The sequence below is a fragment of the Chrysemys picta genome, chromosome 20, assembly GCF_011386835.1.
Source record: "Chrysemys picta bellii isolate R12L10 chromosome 20, ASM1138683v2, whole genome shotgun sequence".
Lineage (NCBI taxonomy): Eukaryota > Metazoa > Chordata > Testudines > Emydidae > Chrysemys > Chrysemys picta.
The window spans coordinates 3,322,197-3,335,684 of NC_088810.1; the positions used below are offsets into that span (position 1 = coordinate 3,322,197).

General features: G+C 51.5%; 1 pseudogene; it reads left to right on the forward strand.

Annotated features, from left to right (window-relative positions):
- The first annotated feature begins 3,051 nt into the window (after nt 1–3,051).
- Nucleotides 3,052–3,972, forward strand: LOC112060897 (chemerin-like receptor 1; annotated as a pseudogene).
- Nucleotides 3,973–13,488: the final 9,516 nt, after the last annotated feature.

A 13,488-nucleotide genomic window follows, 5' to 3' on the forward strand; every position in this document is an offset into this window, starting at 1 on the left:
CTGAGCCAGTCTGGGAGAGCTGCAGGCATCGTGTTGGGGACCTTGGACAGGGGTCGAGTCTGAGACACTGTGTCCTCCCAAGACACGGGTAAGGAAATGAGATAACCCCCCCATTTGCCCCCACTGGATCTCATTCTGTCCCGCCGCCCACACCAATGCCCCCTTGATCTCCCCCCTTCCAACTCCCCCCATCCCCTCCCCTCATCTGGTCCGGTTAGAACCGGTTGAAATTATTGGTGTGTCCTGTGTCAGAGGTCAGGGGCTCCCATTCAGCTTGGTTGTGTACAGACACTGACCGAGCTCGGGGGCCCCATCGTGCCAGGCGCTGCACAGACCGAGAGGTAGAAAGAGGCCTGCTCCCAGCGAGCTCACACTCTAAACAGACAAATGTTTGGAGAGGAAACTGAGGCACAGGGCCATGACGTGACTTGTCCAGGCTCCCGAGCAGTTCAGTGAGAAAGTCTGGGATGGAACTCCCCGTCTAACCACTACAATAGACTCTTGCAATATCCTTCCTTTTAAAAAAAAGTTTTTTAGCTGATTACCGGTCTCTTCTTCCTCTGGTGTTTGACCAGCTGTTTTGTTGTCGTCCTTGTTTCAATCTTACTTTTCTCCTCCTGGGGAGTTTCTCTCCATCACTGGAGGTTTTCACGGGGGGGATCTTTCAGTAGGGATTTTGCCTGCTCTACTAATGCACCCCCCGACATGGCCCAAACCACAATTAAACTCAACTTCAAAATGAAGGGGGCTAAGGAAGACTCTCTTTTAGAAATTCCATTATTTTAAAAAAAGTGTGTGTGGGGCGAAGGGATCATTCATTAACTTGTTTTTTTAAGACAGACGTGAATAACCAGCTCCTTTGGGATACTAACAGCAAGAAGATTATTTGGGAATTGTGGTGAGGCTGCGGAGCATGGCGGGTGTTTGCGTGTGTGTGTCTCCCATCTCTGTCTCTGCATCTGGGACCGCCCCCCTCATTGCCCACCCCCCCTGGCCCTGAAATCCAACTTTTCAGTAAGAAGCAAATGTGTGTGTTATTTTTAATATTTGATGTAGTGGAAAAAACAATATTATGTAAAAACAAAAACGTTTGGGCAGAGACTAGATACAAGTCCTGCATCTTGGTAGGGGTTAGATGAGATGACCCTTGCGGTTACCTTCTAACCCACTGGCTCTGTGCTTCTTTGAATTGAGAAAAGTGCCTCCACACCTGAGACCTCCAGGCAAATGATGAGAGACAAAGGCAGGTTGCAGGCCGGGCTGTGGTTTGTGCAGGCTGGGCATAGAGCGAGGGTTCCCTTAGCCTTGGCTGGCCTGTAACGTGGTCTGGGCTGAGGGGTGGGTTCCCTTCAGAAAAGGCAGGGCTGAGAATCTCACGTGTCCCGCTCCCAGCAGGGCTCTGTTCACTTTTCCCAGCCAGGAGGGGCTGGAGGGCAGAGTCCCATCTGCCATCTCTGCTCTTGGGACCTCACCCGGTTCCTCGCCCGCCTGTCCCCGGATGTGGACAGCCGAATGCAGACACCTTGCTAGGCCCACTGGGGCAGGGCGGGGGAGTTTGTGGTTCATGTGATGTCTGCATGTAGCTGTAGGGGCCGGAGTCCTTCCAGGCTTTGCAGACACGATCAGACCCAGCCACATCATCTGATCTCCCCCTATGATCCCCCACCCCAGATATACCCCCACATGAACAGCTCCCTACTCAGCACTGAGCAAGCTGGAGACATCGCGCTGCGGGCCTGGGATGGTGGTCGACTCTGAGACGCTGCCTCCCCCGCAGACACGGGTAAGGAAATGAGGTAATCCCCGCAGCTGCCCCACTGGATCTCATTCTCACCCCCCCACACACCGCTGCCCCCTGGATCTCCCCCCTTCCTGCTGCTCCCATCCCCTCCCCTCATCTGCTCTAGATATTGCTGGTTGAAATTATATGTGGGGTCTGCTGTCAGAGGTCAGGGGCCCCATAACGCTGGGTGCTGAACAGACCCTAACCGAGCTCAGAGGCCCCATCACACCAGGCAGTGCACAGCCCCACAGGGAGAAACAGGCCTGGCCATAGCGAGCTCACACTCTAAAGTTAAACAGAGAAATGTTTGGAGGGGAAAGTGAGTCATGGGGTCATGACGTGACTTGTCCAATCTACCCAAGCAGTTCAGTGGCAGAGTCTGGGATGGGACCCAGGCATCCTGACTCTCCGTCTAACCACTAAAATAGACTATTGCAATATCCTTCCTTTTAAAAAAAGATCTTTTGGCTTGTAACTGGTCTCTTCTTCGTCTTGTGTTTTGCCGGGTGGCTTTTTTATCGGTGTTGTTTCAATTTTACTTTTCTCCTTCTTGGAAGCTGTTCTCCATCACTTCAGATTTTTACAGGGCGGGTTCTTTAAGTGGGGATTTTGCCCGCCTGGCTTCACTAACTCACCCACCCAAAATGGCTGAAACCACACAAAAACTCCACTTCAAAATTAAGGGGGCAGGGAGGAGGAGAATCACTTACAAAAATTCCATTATTTCAAAAGAAAGGGGGGAATCGATCATTCCTTAACTTATTTTTAACCAAGACAGAATAACCAGCTCCTTTGGGAAACTAACAGCAAGAAGATTATTTGGGAATTTTGGTGAGGCTGCGGAGAAGGGTGGGTCTCTCCAGTCTCCGTCTCTGCATCCTGGACGGCTCCCCTTTCCTAGAAATCCAACTTTTCAGCAAGAAGCATATGTGGTTTTTTTTAATATATGCTTTTGTTGAAAAATGATATTATGTGAAAAAAAAACACATTCAGGCAGAGAATATACACGACAAGTTGTGTATCTTGGCAGGGGGTTAAACTAGATGACCCTTGCGGTCCCCTTCTAACCCTCTGGCTCTATGCTTCTAAGGTCTTCGAATCATTGGGCCATTGGCCTACGAGGATTTGACCCTATCTGATTTCAGCTCAGGATTTGGGGAGTCTGTAAAGTCTGAGGGAATTATAAACTCGGTGTCTGTCTCTGTCTGTCTGTGTCATCTCCTGGAGCCCTTTTCATTGCTCTTCCTTCCTTTGCTCAGTACAACGTATCCGCTGTCTCCGCTGAACCCTGAGGAGAAGAAGGGGATATTGTGACTGCAACTCTTCCGAGAATGCTGTTCCTAATCATCTTTCTTGTACTTGGTGGCATGGCCTTCCTTGCCAGGATGTCGTTGAACAGCCACATCCTCTTTGTCGTCAGCTGCCATATGGGGAGGACGGCCAACACCGTGTGGTTCCTGAACCGGGCCATGAACGATTTAATCTTTATCATCTTCCTGCCCCTCAGATTTATCTTCATCCTGGACTTAAACTGGGCCACGAAGCTGAGCAACACTGTCACCTCCTTCCACATGTTCTCCAGCGCCTTCCTCCTCACGGCCCTCAGTGTCGATCGCTGCATCCTCGTGGCACGCCCTGAGTGGGCCCGGAACCACCGCACGCCCCGCCTGGCTTTCATGATTGTTTTGGTCATATGGGCTCTGTCTGTTGGGTTCAGCTTGCGTTACGGTTATCTCTGGGAATCCTTCTACTCACCTGTCAGCACCAGCATGTATTCCCAATGGGATAAAGGGAGGGTGAAGGCTGCCATTCTGATCCAGTTCCTGGTCGGGTTTCTGATCCCATTAGCCTTGATCTTAATCCCAACCATCTACATTGTTCTAGCTGCCAAGCTGTGAAGGAACAGGCTGATCCAGTCCACCAAGCCTCTCAAGATCCTTCTCGGTTTGATCCCAGCCTTTTTCCTCTGCTGGCTGCCGTATCATGTCTTCTCCTTCCTGCTGATTTCAGCTACATACTCTCTACCTCTTCTGGCATGGGTAAATGCTTATACTTCAGTCCTGACATATTTCAGCACTTGCCTCAACCCCATCTTCTACCTCACCATGGAGGAAGAGTATCTAAGGTACCGGCAAGTTGCACGCAACCCGCAAACCACTGACAACTTGGGTCCAGAGCCGGCTGAATAGGGGAACGGATCGAATTGTCAATATTTACATTAAGATAGGTGAAAAATTCTTTTTCCTGGGACCCATAGCTTCCTCTTGATCCCAAAATTATCTTTTTAAGGCCTGGTCTACACTACGGGTTTAGGTCGACTTTAGCAGCGTTAAATCGAATTTAACACAATGAAGCCCTTTCTTTCGACTTAAAGGCCCTTTAAACCGGTTTCTGTACACCACCTTCGACGAGGGGATTAGTGATAAAATCGGCCTTTGCGGGTCGGAATTGGGGTAGTGTGGACGGAATTCGACGTTATTGGCCTCCGGGAGCTATCCCACAGTGCTTCATTGTGACCGCTCTGGACAGCACTCTCAACTCAGATGCACTGACCAGGTAGACAGGAAAAGACCCGCGAACGTTTGAATTTCATTTCCTGTTTGCCCAGCGTGGAGAGCACAGGTGACCGTGATGGAGTCCCAGGATCGCAAAAGAGCTCCAGCATGGACCAAACGGGAGGTACGGGATCTGCTCGACATATGGGGAGATGAATCAGTGCTAGCTGAACTCCGTAGCAGTAAAAGAAATGGCAAAGTATTAGAAAATGTCTCCAAGGCCATGAAGGACCGGGGCCATAACAGGGACGCACAGCAGTGCCGCGTGAAAATTAAGGAGCTACGGCAAGCCTACCACAAAGCCAGAGAAGCAAATGGAAGGTCCAGGGCAGAGCCGCAAACTTGCCGCTTCTACGCGGAGCTGCATGCCATTCTAGGGGGTGCAGCCACCACTACCCCAACCGTGTGCTATGACTCTGTCAATGGAGAAACACACAGGGAAGACGGTTTGGGGAACGAGGAAGATGAGGATGGAGGTACTGTAGGTAGCTCACAGCAGCAAGGAAGCGGAGAAACCTGTTTCCCCAACAGCCAGGATATGTTTGTCACCCTGGACCTGGAACCAGTAACCCCCGAACTCACCCAAGACCCTCAGGGCACACAGGAGACCTCTGGTGAGTGTACCTTTGTAAATATTACACATGGTTTAAAAGCAAGCGTGTTTAATGATTAATGATTAATTTGCCCTGGCAATCGCGGCCAGTACATCTACTGGAAAAGTCTGTTAACGTGTATGGGGATGGAGCAGAAATCCTCCAGGGACATCTCCAGAAAGCTCTCCTTCATGTACTCCCAAAGCCTTTGCAAAAGGTTTCTGGGGAGGGCTGCCTTATCCCGTCCGCCATGGTAGGACACTTTACCACGCCAGGCCAGTAGCACGTAGTCTGGAATCATTGCATAACAAAGCATGGCAGCGTATGGTCCCGGTGTTTGCTGGCACGCAGACAATATCATTCCTTATCTCTCTTTGTTATCCTCAGGAGAGTGATATCATTCATGGTCACCTGGTTGAAATGGGGTGATTTTATTAAGGGGACATTCAGAGGTGCCCGTTCCTGCTCTTCTGAACAGAAATGTTCCCCGCTGTTAACCACGCGGTGGGGGGAGGGGTGAAGTGATCATCCCAGAGAATCGGGTGTGTGTGTGTGTGTGGGGTGGTTTACTTGGGTTTGTGCCGCATGTTAACCGGGAAACCGCAGCCCCTCCTTTTACATTGAAAACCCATTTTAAATGGCCAACCCAATTCATCCTTGATATCGGAAATGCGCTGCTGTTTGAAACCTTTCCCGCATGTTAAGAAGGTTAAAAAAGCCAAAAGACTGTGGCCTACCATGGCTGCCTGCAAGCCGAAATATGTTGCCTGGGGCACTGCGTGAGTGATCTCTCATACCAAACCGGCAGGCAGAGGAAAAATGCGACCTTGTAATGAAAGAGTGTACCCATTGTTCTCTAAAATGTGTCTTTTTTAACCACCTCTCCCTTCTCCTCCACCAGCTGCAAATGTTTCTCCTTCGCAGAGGCTAGTGAACATTAGAAAGAGAAAACGGAGGACACGGGCCGATATGTTCACGGAGCTCCAGATGTCCTCCCACGCTGATAGAGCACAGCAGAATGCGTGGAGGCAGTCAATGTCGGACATGAGAAAAGCACAATATGAACAAGAGGAGAGGTGGCGGGCTGAATGGCGGGCTGAAAAGAGCAAGTGGCGGGCTGAAGACGATAGGTGGCGTCAGCTTGCAGACAGACGGCAAGAGTTAATGCTCCGTCTGCTGGAGCATCAAACTGATATGCTCCAGCATATGGTTGAGCTGCAGGAAAGGCAGCAGGAGCAGAGACCGCCGCTACAGCCCCTGTTTAACCAACAGCCCTCCTCCCCAAGTTCCATAGCCTCCTCACCCAGATGCCCAAGAACACGGTGGGGGGGCCTCCGGCCACCCAGTCACTCCACCCCAGATGATCGCCCAAGCATCAGAAGGCTGGCCTTCAATAAGAGTTAAAGTTTTAAAATGCAGTGTGTCCTTTTCCATCCCTCCTCCCGCACCCATCCCAGGCTACCTTGGCAATTATCCCCCTACTTCTGTGAGGAATTAATAAAGAAAGCATGAATGTGAAAAAAGAATGACTTTATTGCCTCTGCAAGCGGTGCTCGAATTGGGGAGGGGAGAGTGGGGTGGAGTGGAGTGGTTGGTTTACAGGGAAGTAGAGTGAACCGGGTCGGCGGGGGGGTTTGGAGGGTTCATCAAGGAGAAACAAACAGAAATTTCACACAGTAGCCTGGCCAGTCACAAAACTCGTTTTCAAAGCTTCTCTGATGCGTACCGCACCCTGCTGTGCTCCTCTAACCGCCCTGGTGTCTGGCTGCGCGTAATCAGCGGCCAGGCGAGTTGCCTCAACCTCCCACCCCGCCATAAATGTCTCCCCCTTACTCTCACAGATATTGTGGAGCGCACAGCAAGCAGCAATAACAATGGGGATATTCTTTTCGCTGAGGTCTGAGCGAGTCAGTAAGCTGCGCCAGCGCGCTTTTAAACATCCAAATGCACATTCCACCACCATTCGGCACTTGCTCAGCCAGTAGTTGAACAGGTCCTGACTACTGTCCAGGCTGCCTGTGTACGGCTTCATGAGCCATGGCATTAAGGGGTAGGCTGGGTCCCCAAGGATCACGATAGGCATTTCAACATCCCCAACGGTTACTTTCTGGTCTGGGAAGAAAGTCCCTTCCTCCAGCTTTCGAAACAGACAAGAGTTCCTGAAGGCGTGAGCATCATGTACCTTTCCCGGCCATCCCACGTTGATGTTGGTGAAACGTCCCTTGTGATCCACCAGGGCTTGCAGAAGCATTGAAAAGTACCCCTTGCGGTTTATGTAGTCGGTGGCTTGGTGCTCCGGTGCCAAGATAGGGATATGGGTTCTGTCTATGGCCCCGCCACAGTCTGGGAATCCCATTTCAGCGAAACCATCCACTATTGCCTGCACGTTGCCCAGAGTCACTACCCTTGATATCACCAGGTCTTTCATTGCCCTGGCAACTTGGATCACAGCAGCCCCCACCGTAGATTTGCCCACTCCAAATTGATTCCTGACTGACCGGTAGCTGTCTGGTGTTGCAAGCTTCCACAGGGCTATCGCCACTCGCTTCTCAACTGTGAGGGCTGCTCTCATCTTGGTATCCTGGCGTTTCAGGGCAGGGGAAAGCAAGTCACAAAATTCCATGAAAGTGCCCTTACGCATGCGAAAGTTTCGCAGCCACTGGGAATCGTCCCACACCTGCAGCATGATGCGGTCCCACCAGTCTGTGCTTGTTTCCCGGGCCCAGAATCGGCATTCCACGCCATGAACCTTCCCCAGTGACACCATGATTTCCACATTGCTGGGGCCTGTGCCTTGTGAGAGGTCTATGTCCATGTCAATTTCCTCATCACTCTCTTCTCCGCGCTGCAATCGCCTCCTCGGCTGGTCCAGGTTTCGCCTTGGCATGTCCTGGCTCTGCATATACTCCAGGACAATGCGCGTGGTGTTCATAGTGCTCATAATTGCCGCGGTGATCTGAGCGGGCTCCATGATCCCAGTGCTAGCTATGGCGCCTGGTCAGAAGAAAGGCGCAAAACTAGTATCTGACGGACCAGGAGAAGGAGGGAGGGCGGGAGGGAGGGAGGGCCAAGTGACGACATGGCGTACAGGTACAGGGAATTAAAATCAAGAAAGGTGGCTGTGCATCAGGGAGAAACACAAACAACTGTCACACAGAATGGTCCCCCCAAAGATTAAACTGAAAACCCTGGGTTTAGCAGGCCGTTGATTTCACGGAGGAAGGGGAAGCAAATGAATACAGAACAAATCTATTTTTTACATCTTAAGCTGGCAGCCGACGGTGCAGCATGACTGATAGCCTCTGCAGTACGATGACGATGGATACCAGTCGTAATATACCATCTTCTACCAAAAGGCAAGGGACTGCTGCTGTGTAGCAATGCAGCCCCACATCTGCCAGCCCCACGTCTGCCAGCACCCAGATCGCCCTCGGCATCTTCTAGGTGCTTAGCAGACAATACTGGGCAATTGGCAGAAAATAGTGTACTACGACTGATAGCCATCATCATCGAGACAGTAGCATGTCTGCCCAGGTGCCCATGACTGACAGCCACTGCAGTATGACGACGACGGATACCAGTCATAATATACCATCTTCTACCAAAAGGCAGGGGGCTGGTGCAATGCAGCCCTACGGCTTCCAGCCCCACGGCTATTAGTCATGCTACACCGTCTACCGCCAAAAGGCGGTTAGCAGCTGCTGCTGTGTAGCAATGCAGTCCCACGTCTGCCGGCACCCAGAGGACATATGGTGACGGTGAGCTCAGCTGAGCTTAGCGGGCTCCATGCTTGCCGTGATATGTTGTCTGCACAGGTAACCCAGGTAAAAAGGCGCGAATCTATTGTCTGCCATTGCTGTGACGGAGGGGGAGGGGCCTGACTACATGTACCCAGAACCTCCCGCGACACTGTTTTGCATCATCCGGGCATTGGGATCTCAACCAGAATTCCAATGGGGGGCGGAGACTGTGGGAACTGTGTGCAATGCTCCGGAAGTCGACGCTAGGTCCATGATCCCAGTGCTAGCTATGGCGCCTGGTCTGAAAAAAGGCACGAAACTAGTATCTGACGGACTAGGGGAAGGAGGGAGGGCGGGCCGAGTGACAACATGGCGTACAGGAGGGAGGGGAAGCAAATGATAACAAAGCAAATCTATTTTTTACATCTTAAGACGACGGTGCAGCGTGACTGATAGCCCTCGGCATCTTTCTGGGTGCTTGGCAGCAAATACTGGGCGCTTGGCAGTTAGTGTATTACAATGGCCTTCAGGCCTATTGCATGATCTGCTGCTCAGGGAAGACTCTGCTAATGTGCGATGATCCTACTTGTAATAGGACGGTTACCAGTCGTAATACACCATCTACTGCCAAAAGGCAAGGGTCTGGTGCAATGCAGTCCCACGTCTGCCGGCACCCAGGTGACGGTGAGCTGAGCGGGCTCCATGCTTGCCGTGGTATGTTGTCTGCACAGGTAACCCAGGTAGAAAGGCGCGAATCTATTGTCTGCCGTTGCTGTGACGGAGGAGGAGGGGCCTGACGACATGTACCCAGAACCTCCCACGACACTGTTTTGCATCATTCGGGCATTGGGATCTCAACCCAGAATTCCAATGGGCGGCGGAGACTGCGGGAACTGTGGGATAGCTGTGGGATAGCTACCCATAGTGCAATGCTCCGGAAGTCGACGCAAGCCTCGGTACTGTGGACGCGGTCCGCCGACTAGAGCACTTAAAGCATTTTATGTGAGGACACACACAATCGGCTGTATACAACCGATTTCTATAAAACCGGCTTCTATAAATTCGAACTAATTTCGTAGTGTAGACATACCCTTAGAAAGTTAATTTTTTGGCCTTACTCAAAGAAGAGCCACAAGTAGTCCTGCAATTTCACATTTGAATTCCTTCAGAACACTTGGGTGATGCCATCTGGTCGCGGTAATTTATTACTGTTTACTTTATCAATTTGTTCCAAAACCTCCTCTAATGACACCTCAATCTGGGACAGTTCCTCAGATTTGTCACCTAAAAAGAATGGTTCAGATTTGGGAATCTCCCTCACAGCCTCAGCCGTGAAGACCGATGCAAATAATTCATTTTGTTTCTCCACAACGGCCTTTTCGTCCTCTAGTGCTCCTTTAGCATCTCGATTGTCCAGTGAGACGATCGGGCTTTGGTTTGTGTTCTCTAGCACAGAGCGACGGTTTCCTTAGCCTTGGCTGGTCTGTAACGTGGCCCAGGCCGAGGGGTGGGTTCCCTGAACGAAAGGCAGGGACGAGAATCTCACACGTCCCACTCCCTGCAGGGCTCTGTTCGCTTTCCCCAGCCAGGAGGGGCTGGAGGGCAGAGTCCCAGCTGGCATCTCTGCTCCTGGGCCCTCGCACGGTGGAGTCGGCTGGAGGTTGCTATCTCAGCCCCGGATCTCCAATGTGGGCCCCACTCTCCTGCCCATAGATGTGGACAGCCAAATGCAGACACCTTGGTAGTGCCCAAGGGGGGTGGAGGGGAGCTGTTAGAGGGCTTTCCTTCCACCCTCCCACTTCCCTGGTTCTTGTTACACAGACAGCAAGAAGCAGAAGACCAGAAGTCCGTAGTGCAGACAATGCAATGTTCATTGGGGTTAATGTCCAGCAAGCATGATTCCAATTTCCCTTCCCCCCACTTCCTGTTTGACCCCACTTTATACAGTAATATTCTCAGCTATACCTTAACCAAACATTTTACTGAAATGTAACTAACCCATCCTAACATACTGTAACATAATTGTCTAACCAATTATATCCCACTACCCTAATTAACTGATACCTAGCAAAATTAAGTATACAGCAGACAAATAATTAGAGAACCAGACAGATTAACAATAGAAAAGTGGGGGCCATAAAGATAAAACATACTGAAATGAGGGTTTCACGACCATAACCATTGAGAAGTGATTTCTTGACAGAGAAGACACTATCAAAGTTTTCTTTAACCATCTTAAGATCTGTTTCTTTATCTGGTGGTGATGGGCACTATCAGGACAGGATCATCTTCCTAACAGCCCAATACCCCCTTATTTCAGTGTGGCTGGTTTGGGATGTGAGGATGTGACCATTCGCGTCCCAGTTTATGGCTGCCCCTGCTGCTTAGCCAAAGGCCTTAGCCTAAGAACCAGGCCTCAGACTATCCTAGTGAGAGAAGACCCAGACACAGGCAGACTGAGATTTTCATTCTTTGTTTTTATATCCCTGTAACTAGCTAAGTGATAAATACACAACTAAGTTCTTAATGTATAGGCCAGTACAGACAGGCCTGAATATTTATATTGTAACACTCCACCCCTTTCTTTTTCTTTTGGGATCCTGCTGCCCAGGTATCCCTGGGAAAGCATAGGACACACGGCGACACATTTCCTGACAGGGCCAGGCATCACGGTGGAATATGTTGATGCTCCGTCTGTCCCACTGCTCCTGGTGTGGTACAATGCCATGCACCTTCTCTGGTACGGGCATACCACACCTATTCTAATTAGTGTTCCAGACTTCCCATTTTAGTGAGCCCGAGAAGTTTGGGTCTGGATTGTCTAATACACTAGGCTGGAGGGCCTATATTAATTCATTGATTTGTTGTTGAAATCTCACATTTTGGCTTATCAATTGTTTGGTTATACACACATCCCCGAGATTCCATGTGCCTACAATCCCCTTGTCCGATGACTATTCCAGGTGCGCCCCCTCCCCCACCAATCAAATTGTTTTTTCCATCATTTTATGTACACAGTACAGTTGGGATGATTTTGGTCCACCCACCATTCCTTGGGGCATATTCCCAGCTCCAGGCTGTGGCCAGTTTAAATTCAGGTTCTTCCAACTTGGCATCCATAGCACCTGCAGGGTTACATTTTGCAACATGGTTAACTCATCATACACCCAATGTCCCAAAGGGGATTTTATGCCTTGTGTAATATGTACATAACAATCACACCTTTGGGGATCATCTTTGATGGAAGTATGTTTGTGGTTACACACGGTAATGTGACATCCTAATTAAGGATTCAAACACCCCAGGAAGTGCATAAATAAAAAGGTGAGGAGAAAAGTGCAAACCAAAATCTTAACAAAATATCCCTGAGGACCCGGAATAGGTGCTGCAGCCTGGCACACTCAAGGTAAACATGCACCAGGGTCTCCCTCACGCCGCAATAGGGCAGGTGTCTGGGATAGGGGTAAATCGCGCCAAGTACATGCCCATGCTCATGGCTCCGTGAAGGAGCCGCCCACTGATGTCCCCAGTGGGCTTTGGGATCAGAGCAGAATAAAGGCTGGCCCACCAGGGCTCCTCACCCTCCAGAGGTGGCAGAAGGTCCCGCCACTTTGTATTGGGGCAGGACGCGAGGGTGAGGACATGAAGAACATGGAGCACGAGCGTGTATAGCTGTTTCCTTGGCGCGGTCCGGAACAGAACCTGCTGCAGATCGTGCAGCCAGCTCATGGCGAATGGATGGGGAGGTGGCCAGTTGGGTCCACGGGGTAGGAGCCCGATGAAAAAATCTGGAGGGCTCAGAGTGAAGGGTGGGCGAGACGTGCCCTCTCACAGGACCCGGTTGAGATAGTCCCACGCAGTGGGCGGCAAAGCAGCCCTCACCTCCTGAAGTACGCACCGGGGAGTACGAGGTCTGGAGAGCCCCATGCGCCGAATGAGCATCAGGGGATCCAGCCAGTCTCCCCTGTCGTAGTCCAGGAGGTCTCCAACTTTGGTCCTTCAGCCAGGACCAACCTCTGGGGCACCATGGGAGACTCTGCCAACTGCACACGAAGCTGGGGGTTGTGTAGCAGGGGCTTCACAAGGAGATCTGCCCCCACGGTGGCCGCCACGGACCTGGTCACTGAGAACAGTTTCCAGGTCCGGAGAAGGTCCTGGTAGAAGACTGGCAGCCCGGAGAGGCCTCGTGGAAGACCTCTCGAATGGAGACAAAGGAGCTGCCGGTCATATCGGAGCGCTCGGAAGCGGCGCAGGAAGGCTTGCGCCAATAAGCTCCATGCTGGACTACCTGTGCCATAAAGGAGCCTCTGGAGGGCCTGGAGGCGGAAGACGTGGACCTGAGTGTGCAGACACTTCAGGGCCTGCCCTCCGTCCTCCAGGGGTAGATGGAGAACCCCCGCAGAGTCCCAGTGCAGTGCTGACCAAAAGAACTCCAGAATCGATGTCCGGAGGTTGGCCAGGAAATGCGGGGCCAGGACCAGGGTGTTGAGCCGGTACCAGAGCATGGACAGGACTAGTTGATTGAGCACCAGTGCTCTCCCTCGAAGGGAGAGACACCAGAGCAGTCCTGTCCATTTCAGGAGCTGCTCCGACACCCTGCCCTCTAAACCTAGCCAGTTCACCGGTGGAGACGGATGCATGGCAGAAAGGTAAACACCGAGATAAAGCGGCAGACATGTGCTCCACCGGATGGCCTGAAGCGCGGGTGGGAGGGAGCTTGCCTGCCACCCAACCCCTACCACCAAGCCAGAGCTCTTGACCCAGTTGACCTGGGCGGAGGAGACTGCTGAATAGAAGGTCTGGCAAGCCTCCACCTG